This window comes from Rhipicephalus sanguineus, chromosome 11 (assembly GCF_013339695.2).
Source record: "Rhipicephalus sanguineus isolate Rsan-2018 chromosome 11, BIME_Rsan_1.4, whole genome shotgun sequence".
Lineage (NCBI taxonomy): Eukaryota > Metazoa > Arthropoda > Arachnida > Ixodida > Ixodidae > Rhipicephalus > Rhipicephalus sanguineus.
In genome coordinates, this window is record NC_051186.1 from 119,184,235 (window position 1) to 119,207,718 (window position 23,484).

Below are 23,484 nucleotides of genomic sequence, written 5' to 3' on the forward strand. Positions count from 1 at the left end.
TCAAGGTGGTGATACCCCGCAGTCTAAGGAAAGCCACCCTCGGCTATTTCCACGACTCGCGGTTGGCCGGACATGCGAGTGGCCTTAAGACTTTTCAAAAGTTGTGCCGCTCTGCTACCTGGCCTGGCATGAAGCGTGATGCCCTTCACTACGCCCGCTCATGCCGCGTGTGCCAATGTGTGAAGCCTCGTGGTGGCAAGCCCCCCGGGCTCATGCAGCCGATCGACAGCCAACACCCCTGGCAAGTCGCGGCCTGTGACATTATGGGACCTTTCCCAAGAAGCCGGAGAGGCCATGTTTTTCTCCTGGCTGTCACAGATCACTTCACGAAGTGGGTCGAGCTGTTTCCCCTTCGGAAGCTAACGGCACGCGCAATCTGGGACAAGTTGACCGAGGTCTTTACCCGCTTTGGCTTTCCGGCGGAGTTGATCGCGGACAATGCGTCCTATTTCACGGCCAAGGTGTTTGTGGATGCGTGTGCTGCCTTTGGCATTAAGCACCGCAAAACAACCACGTATCACCCACAGGCCAACCCGACTGAGCGGATAAACCGAAACCTCAAGCCCTTGCTGACAGCCTTTGCGCAGCAACACAGGGATTGGGATGCCTGTCTTAACGAGATAGGCTTCTCCTTGCGGTCCACGGTGAACCGTTCGACCGGGTACACGCCCGCTTTCCTCAACTTCGGTAGAGAGCTGCCTAACCCCATGGACCGTGTTCTGCAGGGCGGCAGCGGGGCGTCCGCCACAAAAGCCGGCCCGTCTGGCTACGCGGCGGAACTGCGCTCACGGACGGACGCAGCCCTCGACCTGGCGCGTTCCAACCTGGCAAAAGCGCGAGCTGGACAGAAGGCTCAATACGACCGGTCGCATCGGGAAGTGCACTACGATGTCGGCGATCTCGTCCTCAGGCGCAATCACGTCTTGAGTGACGCCGCCAAAGGCATCTCTGCCTCCCTGTCGGCCAAGTGGTTGGGCCCATACCGAGTGCAGACCAAAATGTCGCCTCTGGTGTACAAGCTGGTTGACTCCCAAGGGAGACAAGTCGGCGGTCCAGTTAACGTCTCCGACCTCAAACCTTTCGTTGCCCGCAGCAACGACTTGGGAGGGGGGGAGGCGGTCACCGAACCGCGGGAAAACCGTGAGAAGGCTGGCTCCAAACCACGCCATCGGTACAACCTGCGGAAACGCACCTAAGCAACCTTTCTCCCACTGACGGGTAGTTGGACTTTATTCCATACCATGACAGTGAATGGAGAATAACCGCTAAGGTGCGGCGGCACACGTCTGTAAGTGGTAGAAGGCCCTCTTGGCCGAAAATACCCTCTGACGTGTTGTCCAAGCCATAACCTGGCAAGCGCCCCTTTGTTGGGCAGCACGGTCAGGCAGGCACCCCTTTTCGGCAGCCGGCTATGCCGGGGGCATTTATGTCCACTCCTGCATCGCCCTGTCGTCTCCCTGCGCCCACCTTGCCACCAGCCTGTTCCAGACCTGATGGCCTGCTGTTCCCTGGTCGTCCCAGCTGTGGCCTGCTGCCTGCCTTCTGCCCTGCGGCCACCTCCATCCTGCCTTACCCACCTGGCAGCTTCGGCAGCCGCCCTCGGCGGCTAGTCCGCCCACCGAAGCTTCGGCCCAGTCCCGAGCATGGTCGCTCCGGCTCCAGTTTCCTAGCTGCGTGCTGTTCCTGTGTGGCCCCCCGCCCCAGCGACTTTCGGCGGTTGGCTGCCGCACGCAACTGGCAGCCACGCCTCGTACGTTCCCGGCTGCCAACCTCTCCAGTCCGGCGAACTTCAAGCGGGCTGGCTGCCCGCCCTTGTGCAGTCTTCCCCGTTCCTCCTGCGCTGCGGACCTTCTTACGGCAGTGGGCTCCCCCTTGTGGTGGAACTTTCGGTGGAACTTTTGTGTGGTTATGGACGACCTATAGACTTGTACCGTTGGGAAGACGACACCCCCCTGTTGGACTTTGCCCCGTTGGCCAGCCCCCTTGCGGCTGAGCTGACCTTGCCACTTGGCCTCGGACAGCCTCTTTCACAGGCTGGTCTCGGTCTTTAGGAGGGGGGAATGTGGGAATCGAGCGCGCCCTTCCCTTTGGCGCCTCGTTCCCCAGCTAGCGCGCGTGTTGGCCCCGCGCGGCTCGAGCGCCGGGAACCGCCGTTAATCGGCGGTATGGCGACCGCGGCGGCAGCGCCAGGCTTCTTTGTCTGGTGCAAGCCATGCGTCAGCCTCCCGGCGCGCGGGCACGCGTCCGGGCATGCCTCGACATGCTCACATGCTCACGCCGCCAAGCTAGCTTACGTCACTGTGCAACGCCGTTCCTCATTGGCCGCCAGTGACAACCCCCTTCCCCCTTGAGCTCGCTTCTGTCTGGCGCGGGCTTGCCCGCGTCAGATGCTCTCAGGCTAGCACGAGAGGTTGCCGCGCTGCTCTAGCAGGCGGCTTCTCGTTCGTGTGCTCGACCGCTGCCCTTTGTGTGGTAGTCTTAGCGCCGCTGGCAAGCGTACTCGATCGGCCTTGCGGAGTTCCCCTTACGGCCTGCAAGCCTGTGAGTGTCGTACTGTGCTGCATCTTGGGTTAATAAACCCGTTGTTGTTGTTACCCTGCCTCGTGCGTGGTTTCTGCGCCGTGTTGGAGAAAACGACGAACCCGGCCGCAGCGTCGTCGCACGCAGCGGCAGTGGAGAACGTCGCGTCCCTACACGGTCGCGCTCGTAGGTAAGCCTAGCGCAAACCTATCTCCACATCCGTTACATGAAGCGAGCTTTGGCCGGCGTGTGGAGTTTTTGTGGTGTTTGCGTGTTGTGCGCTCTTGCCGCCGTGGTGGTTAACGGCACGCACCATTCGTACATCATGCAACGGTGCACGGATACTTCAAGACCGGCCGAGTTCCGCAAGATTCTTCGAGGTTCCGAAAAACTAAAGGTGAGCATGTGGCTTACGTTCGCAGCCACACATATACGAGTTGCAGTTGGACAACACAGTTATTGTTTTTTTAAATGTGGCTGAATCGTGAAGAGCACGATGTTGCAGTTAATATCGCTGTTCCTAGAAGCAATATAATTAAAGCACTTGAGACTCATAGTTTAACTTTTGCGTCTATCACAAAACTGCGTGATGGAAGTGCGTTTTGCTGTTTTTACCTGTTTATCACTCGCCATCGTTTAAATACGCGTTTCTGAGACTCAATATGCGGTTTTAGAATAGCGTACGAAAAGCTTTGCGTTGACTTTTCGCGCAACTGTGCATGCGTCGTACGCTAACTGCTTGAGGGCTCCCGTAGTGACGGAAATAGCGAGCCGCAAATGCTAACATAGCGTACGCTATTCTAAAACTGCCTAATGTATCGCAGCTTGCACTGAGCCGAGACGACGAAACTACGTTTGCCTCATGCGACTGCGTAATTTTTATCGTTGGAATTAATAGTTTTCAATTGCTTTATTTCAGGACGGAAACGTTTTCGGAGTATTCGAGAAGGCGAGAACTGATGCGTTTGCCCAAGGAGGGGTTAACAGCTGCGTTTGCCCAAGGAGGGGTTAACAGCTGTAGACTCGGCTCTCTGCGAAGTTTCGATCTGCAACTCAAGTGGACCAGCTTTCTATCCTGCCCCCAGTGCTTCTTCTCGGTGCGTGAATATGCTATGTACTTACGGCTGAAGAAGTAGTTTGCGTGTTTATATATTGTCTCTTTTATTACCTATGGAAAAACCGCTCTACGGATTCAGGTGTAGCCATGAGACATGTCCTACATGCAGAATTTTACTGTTTGTGTCTATTACAATGAAGTGCTCAGTCTATCCGACATGACGTCCTCCCTTCAGTGGCGTTATATTCAGCTAGGCATTGTATAAGCTGCGTATAAGCTTATTTCACCTGGTCGTTGAGTAACACGCTTTTCTTCGAATGTCATGTGCTGCTGCATAAACTGACCATGGCCTGCATCCCGTTGCCACCAACTTACGTTCAAGTAGTGTTGAAGTACCATATATTGTGTCTTGCTCTTTTTAGCGCAATGTATTACTTACTGTGCTGAATCTGATCTTTTTCATTTTGTTTATCTGGTGAAGGTGTCCAGCATTTCATGTATATTTTGCAAAATCTGAGCAAATATGTAACTGGTTGTTTTGTGTTTCGTATCATTTCAAAGGTTAATAAGTAAATTATTGCATTATTATTTCATTTTTACATATTTTGCACTTCGTTATGTTTTTGTCATGCACTGACATTTCTTTAAACTACATGATTACCTCTCATCAGAGGCTCCTCTGCACTTTGCTCGGCATTGCACCAAATCAAAATCGTGTTTCTTATATGTGTGTACGTCAAAGGGCCTACACTTTTCAATGTGTTCGATTTTTTAATTTCTAAATTTTACAATAAACTTTTGTGTTTAGTCATGCACACACTGTGAATTCTTCCCTTCTGTTCTCCTGAACTTGTATCGCGCCCCATTACATGCAAATCTTGAGTTTCGGAAACAACAATAAAAAGAGGTAACAGAAATGTTGTAGGTGGATTCATCCTTTATGCTCTAGCACATGCTGGCTGCGGGCAAACACGAATGCGCGGCCAAGCACAGCACGCGCGCGAGCGCACGCGAACAAAAAAAAAAAAATCCCGGCGCGGGGCATAGGAGAGGAGAAAAAGCAAGCGTAAAAAAAAAACGGTGCGCGGCATGGGAGAGGAGAAAAAGCAAGCGCACAAAAAAAAAGGAGAAAGAAAACAGCGCGCGGAGAGGGAGGAAGAGGGGCGGAGGCGAGCGGCTGTTGTTACTGTTGCCCTGACGACGTAAGCAACGTAATAGCTACGTCATCGCCCCACTGAGCTTGGCGGCCTTCTGCAAGGGGCGTAACTCAATAGCGCTGTCGGCGCTTGCGTCGGCGGAGCGTTTGAATTTCGCGTCCTATGGGAGGTATACGAAGAAACCGACCCTTGGGAATACTAAGGAGAGGCCCTGACGTCACATTCGTGAAGCCTCCACATCGCAAACACCCGCATCGCCTCCTAGCGAAGGCGCAGCGAAACATTTCGCGATTTCCGTCGCGACGTTTGCAAGCGCATGCGCGCATCGCGAAACTTTGCAGCCTTTTTTGTTTGTTTTTCGCCGTGCAAGCGGCGTAGTCGATTCACGCGTGCTGCTGCTTCTGTGTGTTCGTTAGGAAAGCTACGCAATGCCCAGCTGTTGCGTATACCCTGTGCAAATCGCGTGCACTGCGGGCAGTACCGGGTGTCACTTTTCATGTGTACGTATACGTTCGCTTCATTGCTGATCAATAAGGCATGGTATTTGCATGCGGAGCTCTCGGATGTGCGCTCTCTTGCTTCTTACTCGTTGTGTCAACTCGGAACACACGTGAAATTTTGTTTTTGGCGTCTGACGCGCCGTACATACCATGCGCTGAAGGCATCGTACTTTTTAGAGGCTGTGTCGTTCAAACGAAAGGGCAATAAACTTTTGTTGTTGTTATCGGACTACGTGATGTATGTATTGTGCGGTGTGCGCTCGTTGCGTGCTTGTGTTGTGTGCGCACTGGAATTACAAACTTTACGTGCACGATCGCGTATACAATACAGCGGTGTCTTCTTTTCGACGTGAAGTTACGTCAACTATAGGTTGGCGTTGCGCCGAATAGCTACTGCGCTCACTCCATATACACGAGAAAATAGCCGCTAATCGGGCAATAGATCTGGAAATCGGGCTACGAGAAAGGAAAAGAAAGGCCTAACGCCCAGCAGAACGCGTAAGTCACTGCGAGGTGAGTTCGAATACGATGATTCAGAGGCTGAATGTTTTTGATTACGGCACGTACCGGTACTTTCTGTACTGTTGCACAAAAACGCTCCGCGAAGAATTTCAGCACGCAGCGCTCGGGCCTGCCACGCACAAACAGCCTGGTAAACGTCTGCTTGCAACATTTTACTGCGTGCGAACCGCACAATATGCGCTAAGTTTACGCCGGGACTACAAATCCGAGCAGAAGCGAAGCACCGCGGAGAGCACGCCGCGGGGCGTCTGCTGTTTTGTTTGCCCCATACCGGTTTGTTTGCCCCATAAATCTGACGTCACTTCCGCCACACTTTTCGCAATGCATTGGGATTCGATAGGGCTTCTCCTTAGTTTTTCCTTCCTCCATGTTCCTCGGCGAGGCGGTGGCGCCCTCTTTTGAGTGTTGCTGCAGTCACTTGCATGTTTCCGAAACGTTTTTAGCGGTTTTGAGTTGATTATTACTACTTTTTGGTTATATCAGTCGATTATATTATTTTAGACCTTGTTCGTTCATCTAGACTCACTTTTGAGCATTGCTAGCCTTGTTATGGCCTCTATTGGGCGCTTCACTGTGAGCGTGATCACTAGAGGCCGGATTTTTAGGCACTGAAAAAGCTACTTTTAGGCGCCAAAAATAGGCAGGCAAAACAATGTTTTAGGCTTCCAAAATCGTAAATATAGACACAGTAAATTTTCGCATAAATGCAGATAATTTCAAACGAAAACGTGCGCGACCTCTATCTACGACAGGAAAACAAAAATGTTATTGCTCAAGACGGCACAAAGTCGCCAACATTTGTAAATAGCCTGCTTTGTCCCGCACGGCTCGCACTCCCGTGTTCTCAGAGTGGGTCAAGTGTCCACTGTCGAATCAACACACTCCTGAGTGTCTTTCCGGCGTGACTGAGAAGTGCAGAGCAGGAGCAGACAGCCAGATTGCTGAAAGACCAGAAGGGAGGGATTCCTCCTATTGGCCGGGTCGAATTGCGTAGAGCCAATTTCTCCCCTCGCAGTGAACCACTGGCGTAGACAGGCGGAGGGGGGGGATCATCCTTCTCCCTCCCCTAAACTATTCAGTTTTGCGTGTGTGTAATACTCGCACACAAACAAACGCACGCACGAACACATATAAAGTATGGTTGTCGCCCCCCCCCCCCCCCTGAAAAAGATTTCTGTCTACGCTACTGCAGTGAATACCTTAAAAGTACATTACAAACAAAACAAAAGCTGCGTGCACATCACATTTTTCTTTCTTTTTTTGCTCTTCACTCTTCTTTCCGCTGACGGCTCTCCGCGGTTTCGCATTCGCCAACCGCTCGGACCATGTCGGCGCGGCGGCGAATGCTGGCCGGCGTGTCCCGCTTCACTGCTGCTAGCAGTTGTTGGTTGGTTGAACTAGAAGACTAGCTTGAACCCCATAATTCCCAACAGTCAATCTTACGCGGTAACATGAATAAGTCTCAAACAGCACCCGGGAGCGAAACTTGAGGCTAAATAGCGTTCATATAAGCGCCAATTTTGAAAATAGGCATTTATAGGTATTTGTAAGCATCTAGGCACGAACGCCAAAAATAGGTATTTATAGGCACTATAAAAACTCTATAAAAGCCCTTCTTAACCTCTAATTCATGCTTATATATCAAAATGGCGCGATAGGAGCGCAAGGAACAAAATAGGCATTTGCCTAAAACCGATCCTAGTGATCACACCACAAAGGAATATATCCCAGGATCACGCCAACCCTAGGAATATATCCCTGGATCTAGGATTTTTCTATCTATTTCAGGGATTTGGCGTCTCTTTATTGAATCTGGGGATTTTTGTAAGGCTCTGGAAATATCACGCTTTTTCAGTTAGAAATGCTACGAAAACGACAACATTCGTTGTCAGCTGTCCTTCATTTCAGAGAACTTTGGTATTCTGCTGGGCCGAGTGAAAGCGATAGCAGTTCTGTAACGCGAGATTATTATACGCTGAATACTTGGGGGAAATGAAACTTTGTCGTCATAAGTGTTTAGCATGCACCCGCATATCATCATGAGTGGCCTGAGTAATTGCTGCTCTGTGAAACAAATAATCATTCTGTGTTTTAGGGCACATGAAAACGTGCCAAGTTCACGCTCGCCGCGTGCCTTCACTGTGCAATGTCTCCATAACTTCTGGATCCGGAGTCTTTGAGAAAAAGAGACAGAAAGTAGGACTCACAATTGGGCGAGTCATTATGAAAGCGGCGGGATGGAAAGAAAAGACTGTTCTTGTGTTTTCATTCGTTCTGTCGCGCTGTTTTCATGCGCCCGAAAGTATTGCGAAATGTAATAATAATAATAATAATAATAATAATAATATCTGGGATTTAAGGTCCCAAAACCACCATATGATTATGAGAGACGCCGTAGTGGAGGGCTCCGGAAATTTCGACCACCTGGGGTTCTTTAACGTGCACCTAAATCTAAGTACACGGGCCTCAAACATTTCCGCCTCCATCGAAAATGCAGTATTGCGAAATGTATGCTTGGCCAAATGGGAAGCTGATTGAAAGTATACAAGATGGGTGTCAGCCAGAAGAAAAGGGCGCCTATATATCTACTGCAAATAATGAAACGCTGATTGCAATTATGCAAAATAAAAATTTACCGCCACCTCGCAAGCTGCAAGTGCAAGAAAGGTGCTACTGGCTTGCAATTGAGCCGAACTTCTATGCCTTCAATGAGTGCGCAAAGTGAACTGGACAAATCTGTCTATCTATGTAGCAACTGGCGGCATCTGCAAGCCCTTTATATGCAACTCCAAAGAAAATGTAAAAAAAAGGCCTTGAGGCTGTTAATATGATGCTCTTCTAATAAGATTGGGCCAGAGAGTGAGCCATATATATACTTAGTTCCAGGTGAATTAGCGTGAATAACGACGTTGAAGAGCCAATCTAAGGATATTTCTTGCAGTCTAGGGAACTTCCGTTGTCATTCTACGGATCAATCAATCAATCAATCAATCAATCAATCAATCAATCAATCAATCAATCAATCAATCAATCAATCAATCAATCAATCAAATCTTTATTCGCAACTAGAGGCGAAAACCTTGTCTTCGGTTAGCATCACTGACGCCACATGAGATGTTTGGACGGACGACAAGCCGGTCCTCTAAAGTGCTCCGCACTTAAAACTCACTGTCTTATGCGGCTATCTGTGCTCATCCCGCGCAACTATTCAGAAACGGTCCACGGTGGACGCTGCGCGCTCTTGCGTGCAGTGATACAGGAAAGTTTTCAGAATTTGCACTCCCATATGTTGTGCAAGATATGCGCTTTCACTCACTCTCCGCTATTTGACCCCGCTACGTTATAACCGATAGATTAAATTGGTCGGTTAAATGTGCTTGATTGTGCGGTTAACTTGGGGCTTCTTGTGCAACTGCTTGTGCAAAACCCTCCTCGCCTTGCCAGCGAGGAGGGTTTTTCGCCTAACCGCTATGCCACGCCCACCGACGGAGACAGTCCGCGCAGCCGCCGCGCCGAGCTTGCCGGGCGCCGGGCTAGCCGAGTAAGAGCCATGAAAAGCGCGCGCTTCTACCGAGGGAGCCACCGCCAGGTTTGCACTAAAGTCCCTTTAGTTTGCACGTCAATGTTTTCGCGCTAGAGCTTGGACGTTCTTGCAAGGTCTGTGACAGACTGTGGTTCGACTCTGTCTACGCCAAGGAAAGACCTAGCATCAGCCAAGAAGGCGACGTTAAGATGGATCAGCTTCGCTTTTGCTTAAGCTTTACATGGCTAGTGTAAACTTCATTTTTTTTCATAAAATGTAGCATTTACTCTTGCTCAGGGAAGCATGTATATATTTTATTGACCCAACTCAAAACACGGAATCTAAATATTACCGAGAACTTTTTGGCGATCATGAGAGCAGCTAATCGCCCTTTCGTTCCCTCTATCCACGTAGTCTTTCCCGTCGCCTACGTAACGTGCTCAATGCTAGGGGCCCGTGTTGTGTGCCATGTCAGAGGGCGTTAAAAAACACCAGATGGTCAAAATTTACGGAGCCCTCCACTACGAAGTCTTTCATAATCATATCGTGATATCGGGACGTAAATCCCCACATGTTGTTATTACGAACGATTTTTAGTTATCTAATAATATCCTGGGTTTAACGTCCCAAAACCATGATATGATTATGAGAGACGCCGTAGTGGAGGGCTCCGGAAATTTCGACCACCTGGGGTTCTTTAAAGTGCACCTAAATCTAAGTACACGGGCCTCAAATATTTCCGCCTCCATCGAAAACACAGCCGCCGCGGCCGGGATTCGATCCCGCGACCTTCGGGTCAGCAGTCAAGCGCCATAACCACTAGACCACCGTGGCAGGGCGATTTCTTGCTATCGTCGACACAAAACTTTAAATTCACAGCTTCGTCCACTGCAATGATATTTGGCGCTTACGTGCACACGAGCCTCGACTACTCGTTGTTAGAGGTTCCTATGTTTGCTATGTGTTGCAGGGCCACGACAAATTAGAAAAGTCTTTTTTTCTAATTATACAAAAGTAGACAAAATAAAAAGAGTGAAGTAGTGGTGTTTTGCCCAGAATACACCTACTCGAGATATGGCTAGAAGTAGTAACGGGGCCGCAGGTCTTTCCACTTTCTGGAATCACGGGTGTGTTATTTTCCTTCGTTTCTCGTGCGCTAGTGGGCAGCAGGTCTCTATTTTACTCCATGCGAACATTGCTTCGTTCTTGCAGAATTAGCGCAAAATCGCAAGCAAGCCCCACCTCCTCCCCTATGGTGAAGGATAATCCGACAAGGTTTGGACGGGGAGCCCTTGCCCGGTCCCGATCAAAATTAAAAATGGCGGCGTAAGAGCTGCTAAAAATAGAGAATGCAAACCCGTGATTCTAATGGAATGCTGTGTTGGATGCGCACGCATTTACAGTTTTTATTCGCCCTCGTCTGGCGAATAAAAACAGTGAATGATACAGAGAAAATGTCGGGAAGGGAGAAGGGCACGCATATTTCAAGTCTCTTGAAAAAGTTGGAGGGTCGCTTGCTCGGGTACGGATGCTTGCTCGGGATTTTACGGTAGGTTACATCTTTTATTTTTTATGGCGTCGTTTTTTCGAAAGCCTGCCTTTAGGCATAGTAATTGTTGGTGTCAAAAATACACATGCAAATTTGCTTCGTGTATAAGTTCTAATAGTGATTGGAGGTAAGGTCCACGGATCTAGCGGTCGGCCAGGCCTGAGGCCCGTTGCACGGAGTTGGCGAAGACATACTTGTAGGCCTGTACAAGTCCACAACAAGTGTATGGCAGTCACATCGCGGATTGGGCCGTCACAAAATGGGCACGATGTACCACATGGGCGGCGGTAATGTTCCGCCCAAAAGGGTGGTCACAGATGGGGAAGCGCATCCCCGACACGAAGCCTCCGCAAGGTAACCTCAGGCTCACTCGGCGGGTTAAACCACCAGGGAGGTCCGACCGACACGGAGATATAAGGGCTCGTGTGGTACGTCGGATGCCTTCTTTTAAAGACGATAGTCTTTCTTGGGGAAGTTAAATGCAGAAATTTTGGTCTGTCTGTCTGTCTGTCTGTCTGTCTGTCTGTCTGTCTGTCTGTCTGTCTGTCTGTCTGTCTGTCTGTCTGTCTGTCTGTCTGTCTGTCTGTCTGTCCACTGATTCAGCCGCCCAGCCAAAGTTTAACCATTTGCGTAACGCCCAGCCATCTTGAACTGGTAGAGCCGTTCATACTTGTGAACATTGTCGATCAAAAAGCAAATGTTACGCATATCTGAGGCACCACATCAATACATAAGTGTTAGGTGGTGTGTTCGTTCACTAGAAAATACATAGATACGTAGTTCTAAAGACCCTAGCGTTTCTTAAGCTGCGTGGAAAATGCCAGTGTTTTTTGGGCTCTGCTGCAAATGCGACGCTATGAGCTAGATGCGGCGATTCAACATAGAGGAGGAGGACTCATGTAATACGGCCGGCAGACGACTATCGTCTTTCGACGACATTTGCAGCGAAGCACGCAGATACGCGGTCAATTTTTCCCGGAGCATCTGTTCGTGAGCATCTTGAGGAAACTGCGAGAGAGGGTGCGGTGTAACTTGTGGGTGGGTTGCCAAATGAGCATTGAGCAGGTCCGGCAAAGCGGCCTGAGGTAGTCACTGAACTGATAAGTTACTGAACTGAGTCATTGATAGAAAAGGGTGATCCTCAAACAAATGATAACTTGCGATTTATCACGAGTTTGTTGTCAGGCTCCCTGCTTCAAGTTTACGTAGTACAAACGTTTCTTACCTAGGACAGTGTAAAGATTGTGAAAACGTCTACTTACGAATCTAAGATGGCCTGGTGCTGAATTTACTAAGAATAGTACAATGCAGATAAAGTGTGCGTAACGGTTCGCCAGCTCCATTTGTGCGTTGACGACTAGTTTGTAAAGTCCTGTCAGAACATCGCTTCTGGCTTTTATATTAACTTGAAGCTCTGGTTCGCGCAGTGACCTAGTTAGCGCAAGCGAGGTAAAGGATAGGCTGGTTAGAATTTCATCGAAGTGAAACAACGTTACTCTCCCTTCGCTTTATTATCTGTTGTTCTCGACATACACAAAGGCGGGGATTTTATAGTATTCTGGCGTCATGCCTCTGACGTAAATGGCCTCATGTGTCAGTAGAGCGTTTCTCGTTCTGCGCATTAAAGGTCTATGGAACAAGCGTGACTCCATTGAAGCTCCATTAAACCAATGCACTGAGTGGAGGTTCGGTGTCATCTAATGGGCTTCATTGCATAGGGAACCAGAGGTCGTCCAGGTGGTGCTGTGGAACCCAAGATTGTGATCTGATGGAGCTATGTTGAGAATAATAACTGCTGGGGTTTTACCTTCCAAAACCACGATATGATTATGACAGACGCGTTAGTGCAGGGCTCCGAAAATTTTGGACAACTGGCGTTCTTTAACGTGTACTGACATCTCACAGTACGCGGGAGTCCTGTTAGGAAGGATGTCCTGGATTACGAAAATAATTACCGCTGCTATAAACGGCCACGCTGTTTCGCTTAGGAAGGTGTCTTTGAGACAAGTTGTGCCCCACTATTAGACATTGTTAAAAATATGTGCACATAATGCACATAATCCATGCCTGTGAGTGATTGATACTGTTTTCATGCGACAAGAACGTGTACAGTTACACGCTGGTTTCTGCAATATTAGCTATTGTAGCTCTATACATTGTGTAGATTTACTTTATTAAATTAGATTAGACCATGAATAAATTTATAGGCTTCATCAAATGCACTCTTTAAGAATAAACAGAGAAAACTACACGTAGATTGTCCTAATGGAGTCATGTAAGTGATGCGTAAGCATATAGTTTTATTGTAGGAGTCTGTGGTTAGCCCTCTATGGAACGTGGTTGTGAGACGGCATGGATACGAAGTCTCTCACCTCTCTAGTGCTCGTCAACGTCAGGGGTGGACCTACGGAAGGGGCCTCCAGCGACCACGGAAATTCATGTTTGGATTCAAAGTTTTGCAAAGTCGTAATTTTCCTCACGCGTACAATGATCCATGTCGGGATAGCACGTTGTGCTATCGGGGGCTTTTACTCCACCTTCACGGAATATTTAAGCAAAGCCTTCACAGAGGCGTAGTCCGTTGGTAGGGGGCGAGGGGATAAGCTTTATGGCAGCCCTCTCCCCCTCTTCCCCGTTGGTAGAGTCCGGAAGAAAACGGCCGCCGCAATGGATGCGAAAATCAAAATGAACCAATGACTTGGTTATCACAAAAGCCTGCCATTGGTCCCCTGCTTTCCAGTATACAGATGGGAAGTAAGCAGTTCTTTAAATGCAACATTAGGGGAACTTGGTCGTCATTGCCGTTGAGAAACAGGCGTAGCCATAAACATGCACGGTAAAAATGACGTTACAGTTCCCATTGAAAAAAAGATATGGGGCAGAATTGGCGTCCCCCTTTAGGCGATTAGATGTTCCCCGCCCTACACCGCTTGCTCGCACGTCCACGTTCATATATAATCACCAGTGTTGCCAGATGCTGCCCAGCTAGCAAGAGTATGATGATCACAGAAGAAGCCCCCAAAAAAGCGGCGCGACTTTCGAGAAGCCCTAAAGACGGGAAAATTAATTAATTTTCCCATTTTTGAAAATACTGTTAAATGTAATTTCCAAAAAAATATCACCGAAATACGAAAAGGAGTTGAAAAAATCACTTTAATTATTTTGTACTGCGAAAATAAGCGCAACTATGAACGAAAGCACATATTTGCTTTTTAGCATTGTCTCCGGGGTAGCCTTAAAGTTGAATGCACGTATGTAGTGCATGATTAACGTTAGTTGTTGACTGCAGCAACGTATGTTTGACTTCAACACTCAGCTACTCAAAGTGATCGACAAACGCGCTAATGGTGAACGTGGTGATCACTAAAATAACTATATTTGCTCTCAAAATGAAAACAAGCCCCCCAAAAAACGCGACAAGCCACTGGAAAATTGTACAAGCAACTCGGTGAAAAAAGAAGCCGAAATCCGCTTATTATAAGCGCAACTGGCAACTGTGATATTCACATACTGCAGGTGGGGGTGTTTAGCTCGGATGATAAAAAAAAACTTCGCTTCTCAGCATAGTGCTGTAGGTTCAAAAACCACCAAAGCCAAGGAAATGTATTTTTTAAAACTTATTTCTGCTTGCGATTCATCTCACGCGACAGAGGAACGGGCAGACGTACAAACACACGTGGTTTTCGCTGAGTCGACATAGAAAAGTTTACTCATTTAAAATCGAGACAAAGCTTTTTGTCACACAAAGTACAGTGACACAATAGCAGAATACCTGCTTTAACAAGTGCATTTGTCTGTAACTTTGCGGCACAGGCGAGAAGACGTGCGTCTGAGTGAATTTCTTTTTTAAGACAAATCCTACGGATTGGTCCACAGTTGCAATGAAAGCCGGGGGTGTACTAAAAAATGGCGATATGCCCCGTCGAACAATATGAAGAAGGGGTGTTTGCGTCAACACCTTAAAGATGACATTGTGCTTTAGTGGGAAAGTATGTATGAAAAAATGCAGACTCATTTCTTGTCTCCGCAAGCGTCGATAGATTAATTTATTCGGCTTTCATTGTGTTGCTTCACAAAGACTTGTCATACGATCTTCGAGATTAATATGCTTAGTGCAACGCAGTGATTCCATATATAAATGACCAGCTGCTGTGTTGCGAGTTCCACGGACATTGTGTCTCCCGCCAGCTGTTAGAACTTTTTCATGCGCACATGCCACTCGCTCTGCGCAACGTTTCACGAAGATATAGTTTCTTTAATAAGCCGTTCGATGCGCTGGCTCAGTATTGCGACCCGGCTCGCAATACGTCGCTTTTTTTTATCTAGGGCATGAGGGGAACCGCAGAAAACCGAAATCCAAAACCACCATCAATTTTTGTGCGAAAACATCCCAGCCATATTGCTACAAGGTTTCGGTCATCGAGTTTCCCACAATATTTTCTAGAGGGAACTCTGGCGCTGCGATCGCTCAGCCACCATGGAAATGAAGAGGAGTATACGAACTTGCGTGTTCTTCGTGCTTGCGGCTTGGTTTATTAGGTCGCGGGATCGAATACTTGCCGCGGCCGGCCGCATTTTCTATGGAGGCGAAAATGTTTGAGGCCCGTGTACTTAGACTTAGGTGCAGATTAACCCCAGGCGGTTGAAATTTTCGGAGGCCTCCACTACGGCGTCCGTCATAATCAGATCGTGGTTTCGGAACGCTAAACACCACATGTTATTATTACTATTAAGATTAATGTCATTAGACCGCAGACCATTCAGGTAAAAAACATTGTGCCCGTGGCTTGCAGAAGTGTGCTTTTAAGAGCATAAATAGCGCTGTTTATTGCCTGTATTAATTAATGGACTGCCGTTGACATAGAATGTTCAGTTCGAAGATAGTGTTGCTGTGGACTGCAGTACGTCATACTTCAAGCAAATGAATAAGCTATGAACGAATTTTCTCCAAGACGGTAATGAGAATCCGAATGAACAAAAACGTGTCGACAGCAACATGGTTTAGATTTTTCTTGCTCTTTAGGGATCTAGGTGACCTTAAGCTGTCACAAACGCTGAGTGCGATGAGTGATTGACTAAGAGGACGACTGAACCCAATATATCAACTTTTTATCTGATTAACCTGGCGGTTATTCCACCAGGCCCTGCTGCTTCAGGAATGTCTGGATTGTTTACAGCATTGAGTGCTTTATCAAATGGAATGTGGCGCATAACAAGAAAATTACCAAAAGAGTGACATGTGCGACACAGTTTCGCTGCTCATCCGCCTTCGCAGAGTAGATTGGCTTATGAATTTTCAGTGGAGCGCGGCTTTTTAATGCCATGGGGTACTCACGGTTTCATCAAGTGAAGAACGAGAATCCATTGAGCATGCGTTTCTCTACAGTGTTGGGATAGGATATATATTTGGGTTGTGTTGCAGAGGACAATAAAAAAAATATCTTCCATTCTACCCGTTTGGCATCAGGCACCTAGTAACAATAGAAAATTAATGAGGATTGCCGTTCGCGAGAAGATCCTGTGAGGTTGCTGCGAGAAGACCCAGAAGCGATGGAAGGCCTACGCCAACGACGACGTGCCCGTAGATCTATGAGAGGTGCGAACGCTTGGTTTCAGCGCGAGCTTCTGTCTCTGGAATTTGGACATCCGTGTCACGTCTGTCACCGTCTGTGGTTTAACTCGAACCTATCTGGTGAATCTACGTATAAACAACCTAGCAGCACGTAGCTAAAGCCAAGCAACGGCCTAGAAGCAACCTACAAACAAGCCTCATTACCTAGCTAAAGTCTAGAAACAGCCTAGAAGTAGAGTGTGCTATAACAGGGGAGTGCTCAGAACGAGCCAGGGTGAATCCGCTTGTGGCGCTGCGATCTGTAGTCTACAATGTGTCCTCGTCTAAGAGGTGCGCGGGGCTCCGCCGAAATGGTGCCGGGGTAGAATTCCCGCTTCCCACTGCAAAAGGCCCGGGTTCGAATAGCAGCTGTAGATAGCGAGTTTTTATTCTTAGTGTCACCTTTTATAGCTGTATTGGTTTTCCACTGTTTCTTTTTTTTTTAATTTCGAGAGTTTGCCCAACGGCATACATAGTTAAATATACAAATAGAGATCAACTGGCTTCAGTTGCTACGTGTTGCTTCAAAATTAACGCAAAATGTGAAGTAAAATAGAAGAAATTTGTCAGTGAGCGCAGTTTTGCAGCGCCACCGCCCGGGCTTGAAAAAAAAAAACGTAAATTATGGCCTCCGAGATTTTAGCAAATACGGCACTCGAAACGTGATTTCACATGGCTACGTTACTTTTTGCAGCAACACGTAGCAACAGAAGCTAGTTTTAAGGAACAAAGGAAAACCAATAAAGCTATAAAAGGTGACACTAAGAATAAAAACGCCAGACCTGCGCGGAAAGCGCAGCACAGACACAGCGAAAGCTAGAAGAGCGGCATTTCTAGAGTCCGTTATAAACTCTCTTGTGGCTACTAATACAAGTAAACAAGCAACGTACCCACTACGCCACAAATCATAATTTTTGTGAAGTTGGGAAGCACCCACCACGACATTATTCGTCATTCTGCGGAGAAACGAGCTACCACAGGTAAGGCATTACGTGCAGTTTTTTTATGCGACGGTTGGTGACGATGAAGAAAAAGTTGGCAGATCCCACGTACCGCGGGAATCGATGTTATGCGAAGCATGCGCGGGATGGTGACTGTGGCGTAATTTTTCACATTGAGCGAAACGTGACGGAATGACACTAGAGAAATATACGCACACTCATATGTTGAAGAGTCGCATATCTATTATATAACCAGTTGTTTACAGTTGCGTAGCGATGGCAACAGACACATGGGTGTTACCAACACCAGACGCGGTAAACTGATATGTAGTGCTTATATTCATCAATACTGGATAGCGCGAATTCGAACAGGACAAAGAAGGAACACAGACGCACAGGCCAGGCGCAAGTCGCAACTAAGCTTCATTCAGGAAAGTGTCCCTAGATATATACGCAGCCGAGTGGCACGCGGAGGCGCACTGCACGTACGTCGCCGTCACAGTTACAGCTGTAATGCTTATACTTGTCCGTTATGACGGAGAACGTACGCACGTTTCACGAACCCGCGTGTATGCGTAGAAGGAGTTCTTGACAGTTCTCGAACAAGGCCGTCATCGCCGTGATCAGTGAGCACCAGCAGCTGGACCCGACTTTTTAATCGGATCCGTTCGTGATCGCGGTTATGAGGGGTCTAAGTGTAGCTAAGTGCGAGGCAGTACAGCTGGATGGAAATCCTGGATGCCTCTTACGATGAAATGATGTATGATGCGTCCTGTAGTGGACGCGGCAACGAGGTTTTGATGCCCTCTGCACATCCAATCCGTCTTTCACGCAATATAATGTCAAAGCATTTTGGGTCTTGATAAATCAATGTTCAAGACACCGGTAATGATAGATGCCTGGTTCTCTCAGCAGATTTATTGTAGGAAGCAGTGAGGCCGGTTTTTGCGTAATCCCCGTGGTCCACGTTGCGGACCATGTGGACGAGCGGGTGGTACTTGAGCGTCTTCCAGGGGTGTTCTGTCTTCGGTTTCCTCACTTTCCTTGCGTTCGCAGCGGTGGTGTAGCTGTTAAGGTGCTCGGCTGCTGACCCGAAGGTCGCAGGTTCGATCCCGGCCGCGGCGGTCGCATTTGGATAGAGGCAAAATGCTAGATGCCCGTGTTCTGTGCGAACTCGGTACACGTTAAAGAATACCCAATGGTCAAAATTTCCGGAGGCATTCGCTACGGCGTCTCTCATATCATATCGTGGTTCTCCGACATAAAACCACAAAAATTCGCGGTTACTGTGTTGGTTGAGACTACGTATCACCTGTGGCACATACCCGCATAACATTGTCTGGTTTACGGGTATGCGCCACACGTGACTGAGAGAAAGGGTTTCATGACGTACGCGACAGGCATTTTGCGTTATTCATGTCATGACCAGTGAATCGTGTTCGTCATACACCGATCCCCTGCTAGGCCTATTTTGGTATATTACAAGTTATGGAGGAGACCAGGACAGCGCCCAGACGTAGGCGGCTAGATAGATAGATAGATAAATACGTAGATAGAAACGGCCAAAGTGCCTGAGGTTCACTAAGAAATGCTTCGCATTTAATAATGCCTGAGCCATTTGTAAATGGTTGGAAGCTTTAAACGACTCACAATTCACATCGTGTGACGCCCAAGGTTATTCTCACGTTGACATAGGTCAACGTGAGAAAGAGAGAGAAAGGGAAAGAACTTTATTGAAATCCTGAGGAAATGCATCATGGGAGCCTTATGGGCTTCCTTGGCAACCTATAGAAGTGCACTTGCGAGGAACCCACTAAGCTCTAAATGATCATAATTTTTTGAAGCAGGGAAGCAGCCACTATTCCTATTTTTCGTCATTCTGAAGAGAATCGTGGTACCCGCTGAACACCTTTAAGGCATTCTGTGCATTTTGTTGACGCTGCGGCTGATGACGATGAAGAATTATGGGAGAGCCCTTTGTAATGGGTTGGAAGCATTCTACAACCCACTCGCTGCGCAATTCGCATTGTGTGACGCCTGGTTACAAAATTCGCGTTGCGTAACGCTTGGTTGTTATTTTACTCTTCCACCACGCTACAATACATGTGTTAATATGGTTCCTTCGCGACGTGAAGCCTGCATATGGTCTTTTTGCAACGCAGTTTCATGCGCCGGCATGGCTCCGAGGTAGAACACTGGGTTCCCACGCAAGGACCCAGGTTCGAACTTCGTTCCACCCTGGAATTTTTTTCCTATTTCTTTTCTTTTTTCTTATTTCGAGCGATAGTGGTTACGGACAGCGGCGGCGGCGGCAGCGGCGGCGGACAACTACGGCGCCAAAAACGGCCCTTGTTGTGATCTCATAACAGCTTTCGCTGTAAAACCCACCATCTACAGCCTCGATTCGAACCCGGGCCTTTCGAGTGGGAAGCGGGCATTCTACCCCTGCACCATTCTGGCGGAGCCGAGTGCCACTCTTAAACGACTAGAGATTGCAGGCTACCAATCGCCGCGCCACAAGTGCCTTGACCCCGTTTGGGCTTCACTTTCTGTACATTGGGGCTGCGGCCGTTCTGAGAATTCCCCTGTTCGAGTACATTCTACTAGAAGCAACCAGGTTAGTCTTTTCAGAATCGTCCAGTTTCGCTATCTCAACCCTTGCGCGGCTTTGTGCAAGCTTCGCCTATTTTACAGCGAAAGCTGTTATGAGATCACAACAAGGGCCGTTTTTGGCGCCGTAGTTGTCCGCCGCCGCTGCCGCCGCCGCCGCTGTCCGTAACCACTATCGCTCGAAAATAAGAAAAAAAAACGAAATAAAAAATCATCCAGCATGGAGCGAGGTTCGAACCTGGGCACTCTGCGTGGGAGCCCAGTATTCAACCTCAGAGCCATACCCGTGCTTGAAACTGCTTTGCAAAATGACCCTATACAAGCTTCATGTCGGGAAGGAACCACATTAACATATGTAATGTAGCGTGGTAAGATTAGAATGACAAGCAAGTGTCGCACAACGCGAATTCTGTAACCAGGTGTCACACAATGCGAATTGCGCAACGAGTTGGTTGTTGAATGCTTCCAACCCATTACAAAGGGCTCTGCCATAATTATTTATCGTCATCAGCCACAGCATCAACAAAGTGGACATAATGCCTTACAGGTGTTTAGCAGGTACCATGGTTTTCCACAGAATGACGAAAAATTGCTAAGTGGGTGTTTCCCTACTCACAAAAATTATAATGGTTTATAGCGTAGTGGGTTCCTCGCAAGTGCACTTGCATTGATGACAAGGAAGCCGAAAGGCTCCCATGATCCATTGCCTCAGGGTGTCAATAAGGTTAATTCCGTCTCTCTATCTCTTTCTCACGTTAGCGTATGTTATAAAGCATGGTGGGAGAGTGAAATACCAACCGGGCAGCACACACAATGCGAATTACGTAACTAGTTGGTCCTTTAAAGCATCCAATCCACTACAAAGGGAACAGCCATAATTATTCATCGTCATGAACCGTCGCATCAAGAAACTGCACACAATGCCTTACAGATGGCACCTCACTTCTCTGCAGAATGACGAGTAATGTTGTGGTGGGTGCTTCCCAACTTCACAAAAATTATGATTTGTGGCGTAGTGGGTGCGTTCCTAGCGTAGTTGTACGGTTGTATCAGTAGCCACACGAGAGTTTCTAACGGGCTCTATAAATGCCGCTCTTCGAGGTTTCGCTGTGACTGTGCTGCGCTTTTCGCGCAGGCCTGGCGTTTTTTTAAGAGAGAATGGGCAAAGTGTTTGTTTTCGCTCTGTGTGAGTGCACGCGGTTCTTATTTCTTGGTTGCTTGTTTCTTTTGTGATCACGTGGTTAATTCTAGTTTTAAACGAGGACGTTCATATATTTTATGTATATATGGGCGTCGTTTCTAAACAAGACTTTCGGTTACTAGTAGCGCCTTGTCCTGTGTTCTTCAAAAGTCTCCGTTCTTTGTAGCGCCTAACAATTATAAGCTGAACGCAAAGTGCGCAATTATTTTTTATTCTGAAAAGAATCCAGTAAAATTGCTACAAAATATTGGTCATCATCTTTCTTCGAGCCCAAAGGAAGGCAGCACTCCCACTAAGGCTGCCACGTGCGCGGAACGGCGAACGCACGATCCGTAAAGAAAAATCAGAAAAAAATCATGTTATTGTAGGTAATGGACCCGCGTGCATCAAGCGTCAGTACTTTTTCTTGTGATTTTCTTGGTACTTATCCTCCTATAGGAATTCGCACTGTCTACCAACAACACTGAAGTACAGCTACACCTAAAATTTGAGACTTACGAAGAAATGCAAAGTTAACAATTTACAGTGTCTGACAGTGCACTGAATGACTTTGTGATAGTAAGTGGTTCGCCACTCGTGAGAAAAGCATACTGGTATTTGCTACGTCATCGGACTAGTCCTACGTTATCTCGTGAGAGTTGAAGAACGTGTTTCATTTCATTTCATTTATTTTACCCTCAATCGCAAAAGCTTTACAGAGGGGAGTGGGGTACATGAAATAACAGATTATAAACAAATCAAACAAAATAACATCAAAATAATAACAATTACAATACATATGAAGATACAATGTAAGGCTAATACAACTTAATACAAATGCAGGTACAATAAGAAATATGGAACAAAAAGTTGAAATAAAAAATATATATATATATGATACGAACTTCACGCGTCATCAAGTAAGTAATTCTGTACGGTGGAAGAAAACAAAGTATGATTTGAAATGGAAACGATGTCGAAGGGAAGGTGGTTCCAGTCCGAGGACGTGCGTGGGACAAAGGAATGATAAAAAGTGTTAGTGCGGCAGCTAATGACGTGTACCTTATGTTGATGATCTAAACGAGCTGAGCGATAAGATGGGGTCGTAACGAACTGAGGTTTCAAAAATGGATGATTGAAAATCTTATGAAAAAGTATGAGACGAGATGCTTTGCGACGTGATTCAAGTGACTGCAAGGAAAGGGTGCGTTTCATTGACGTGACACTGCTAGTGCGATGGTAATTAGATAAAATGAAGCGTGCTGCGTTATTCTGTACCATCTCAAGCGAATGAGTTAAGTTCAGTTGAAAAGGGTCCCAGATGGAGCATGCGTATTCAAGTTTTGGACGGACTAATGTTTTATACATTGTAGTTTCACGGCTTGAGGGGCGCGACTAAAGTTGCGTCGCAGGTATCCTAACGTACGGTTACTATTGTTAATAACGTAGTTTATGTGATGATTCCAGCTCAAGTCAGATGATATGTGAATCCCCAAGTATTTGTACGAAGTAACAGTATCTAGAGTAACGTTATTTAAGGTGTAGTTAGTAGGAGGTTGGGTAGTACGTGAAATTCGCAAAACTTTACATTTGTTAGTGTTGAGGTCCATGCGCCAACGAACGAAGCTACGAAGCTTACCTTACGAAGCTTACCTTATTATGTGAATTACCGAATTGCCGTTGTCGTCAGTTTGTAATTTCTAGCCGTTGTCAGGTAATAGTATAGCACTACTGTAACCTAGATTTTTCCTTTGGTTGCGATCGCCCTAACGGTCATCAGTACAGATGGGAACTGGAAGGCGCATTGTAACATCTTGTTCAAAGCACTAATGTCAAGGTCTCAATATAGCATATTGTATAATGTATAATGTAATAGACAAAGCTTTTAAGGATAATTATGGAGATGTCAGCTTGAATTTTCGCCTGGTTTGCTTGACTTGGGGTCGGTGATGACTCAGGTGTGCACTTTACATAGCAGCTACTATGCTTATGAAGGGGGGTGTCCAGTTTTGTTTTTCATGATTACAGAGTGCTACTTTAACGTAAACGGAACTTTCCTTCTAAAAATTTTTACATACTCCGGCGAAAACATACATTTGACGCAACAGGAAATTATTTTATTCTGCCCATATGTGGGGGGACGACCATACAGGAATGCATTGTGGTGCCCATGGTTCTTATGCTCAAACATATGAAGCGCAGGAAAGCACAAGGGACGTTATTTCTTGTTTTTATTAGAACTATAGGAGCTATGAGATAAAGAGAAGTGAATGTCAACGAAGGAAGAACTTACTACAGATCGGGAGGCATGGCC

At 47.2% G+C, this 23,484-nt stretch overlaps 1 long non-coding RNA gene across 1 annotated transcript in view; it reads right to left on the bottom strand.

Moving 5' to 3' along the window:
- LOC119374003 (uncharacterized) overlaps positions 1 to 12,194 on the bottom strand; it is a 33,200-nt gene extending 21,006 nt beyond the window's left edge. Inside the window, exon 1 of the long non-coding RNA XR_005180051.2 lies at positions 12,091 to 12,194. This is a non-coding gene — a long non-coding RNA (uncharacterized LOC119374003). The remainder of the gene's footprint in view (positions 1 to 12,090) is intronic.
- Between the last annotated feature and the right edge of the window lie 11,290 nt (positions 12,195 to 23,484).